Source organism: Tupaia chinensis, unplaced genomic scaffold (genome assembly GCF_000334495.1).
Source record: "Tupaia chinensis unplaced genomic scaffold, TupChi_1.0 Scaffold149964_2, whole genome shotgun sequence".
NCBI classification, from domain to species: domain Eukaryota; kingdom Metazoa; phylum Chordata; class Mammalia; order Scandentia; family Tupaiidae; genus Tupaia; species Tupaia belangeri.
This window is the reverse complement of record NW_006209806.1, coordinates 1994268-1996988: the sequence shown is the minus strand read 5'-3', so window position 1 is coordinate 1996988 and position 2721 is coordinate 1994268.

The window sequence follows — 2721 nt, the reverse complement described above, 5'->3', positions numbered from 1 at the left end:
GCCTGGGGGCAGCCCTGAGTGGGAGGGATAGACAAGGTAGGAGGGGGTACAGAGGGTGGCCAAGCAGGGGGTGCCTCATCCATTCTGCAAATGGTGGGAGCCCGTGGGGCCGGGGCGCTCACACTGCGTGACTGGAAGGCTGTGGGGGTGCTGGCTGCATAGACCAGCCTGGGAGGGCAGGGCAGGGCTGGTACGAGTGGGATGCCAGAGTCCAGCTCTGGAGGATCTGGGCAGGTTGGAGCCTGAGGAGCTTGGGGAGGTGGCAGTAAAGACCACAGCCAGGTCCTGGTGTGCAGGGCTCATCTCCCTGCGGGCAGGTGGAGGAGCAACCGGCCCTGCGTGTGGAGGGTCCTGGGACCTCCCCCATACACTGGGCACAGGTGCACGCCCAGTGCAATGGGGCAAGGTGCCATTTGAGCTGGCGCCTGGACAAGGTGCTACTCAGCCAGGTGGAAGTCAGCTCCCTGCCAGCTACCCCCCTGCAGCAGCCCCTTGCTCGGTCCTTGTCCTGCCTCTGGACAGCCCTCAGCCACCCCCCTGCAGCAGCCCCGAGCCTGGTCCTTATCCCATCTCTGAGAGCCCTAGTTCTCATCCCGCCCCTGGGTAGCCCCGAGCCCCGGTCCCCGCCCCATCCCCCGGCAGATGTTTCTGGGTGGAGGCGCAGAAGCAGGGGCTCTGTGGAGGGCCCAGCTGGGCGTGGGAAGAACAGAGAGCCCAGTGTGGATGGGGAACGGGAGGAGGGCGGCCCAGGCCTGGAGGCCCAGTAATCGGCCACAGGCTTGGGTTTCTGGAGGGTCCCACTGGCTGCCCAGACAGGAGCATTAGTAAGGGGGGCAGGGCCAGGGGCTGGCAGGTGGCAGGTGGCAGCCAGCCTCTTGGAAGCTGCACCCGCTCCCTGGTTGCTAAGTAGCTTAGTGTGTCCCCTGGGTGGGGGTGGTGCCAGCAGGGCAGAGGGGAGCCTAACCAGGCTCCTGTAACAGGTCACGCGGGGACATGGCTTCCTGGTCAGCTGGCCTGGGGTCCTGCCTCGAGGGGGCCGTTGGGGGCATGGACCTCCCTGGGAGCTCATGAGGACAGCAGTCTGGGGCAGCCAGCTCCCTGCACAGGGCGTGGCCCGCGGAAAGTGCTGGGGCTGGGTGGTGGCAGAAGGCCACGCCTGAGGCCAACCCGCGCCCAGTTCACGTTCCGAGCCCTGGTGGAACGCCGGGCATGCACGTGCCCATGGTCCAGGGCTGCCCTAAGCTGGGGTCAGGCGTGAGGACCGTCTGGGAGTGCTGTCTCCATGTCTCTTTCTCTCCCTTGCTCTTGAAAGAAAGTATGGGGGGGTCGGCAGGTGGCAGGTGGTTGGGGCACTGGATTCCCATGTGCCCGAACACAGTTTGACTCCTGGGCTTGCTGGCTTGCTTTCTCACTTTCATCATATTAGAGAAATAAATAAAGTTAAAGTAAAAAGAAACTTTGGGGCCAGCAGGTGGCGTGGTGGTTAAGGTGCTGGACTCCCGTATGGCCGACCACAGTTTGAGTCCCAACGTGATGACTTGCTTTCTCTCTCTCCCTCTCCCTCTCTCTCTCCGGTGAGTGCACATGCCTTATGGGAAGTTAAAAAGTAGTAAGTAAAATTGAATCAGTAAGTTTTTATAGTTATTTTTATTTAAACTTACTTATCTATACATACATACCTACCAGAGAGGGACAGAGAGAGAGAGAGAAAGGGAAAGTGAGAAAGCAAGCCGCCAGGTCTGGGACTTGAACCTCGGAACCTCGGAACTCCATGTGGGAGTCCAGCGCCCCTAAACATGCCACCTGCCGGCCCGAAGCTGAATAAATAAACCTTAGAAAGAAGAAGGAACGCGGGTAGCCCAGGAATCGCAGCCCAGGCGCCGCCTAACGGGTGGGGCAGGTTGAGACCCTCGTGGCCCTCTCTCTTTCTTTTTTTGAGAGAGATTTTTGCTCCAGGATGTGTGCGCTCGCCTGAGATAGACAGGAAGTGGGAAGTCACCCGCAGGGGCATGGCCATGCTGCCCCCCTCCTCCTCCAGTCGCTCCCGGGATCTTGGCCACGCGTGCACAGACAGGAAGTGGGAAATCGCCCGCAGGGGCATGGCCATGCTGCCCCCCTCCTCCTCCAGTCGCTCCCGGGATCTTGGCCATGTGCACACAGACAGGAAGTGGGAAGTCACCCCCAGGGGCATGGCCATGCTGCCCCCCTCCTCCTCCAGTCGCTCCCGGGATCTTGGCCATGCGCGCACAGACAGGAAGTGGGAAGTCACCTGCAGGGGCATGGCCATGCTGCCCCCCTTCTCCTCCAGTCACTCCTGGGATCTTGGGCATGCGCGCACACACACACCCAGCGTGCGTTTCCAGCTGCCAGGTCTGAGAGCCGAACCACGGCCGACTACGTGGGAGTCGGAGACGTGTCCATCACGCCATCTGCTGGTCCCTTGTGAGGCTCCTTGAGTCTCTTGAGCTCCGGGCTGTGAGGGGCTTCGTCCATGGACGCTGAGGCCGGCTGGGGGCAGGACTTACCTGAAGGGACAGAGCTCAGGCGGAACCGACCCTCCTGCCCCCGGTGGCTCTTCCCCCATCAGAGCTGCGTGGTGGCCGGGGGTGGCCCTGCAAGAGGCCGCCGGTGGGGCAGGAAGGGTGGTGGCCGTCTGTGTGCCTGCACAGCAGGCTGGCCGGCTGGCTCGGGAGGGTGCTCACTGGCCCGCGGCCTGTCCCC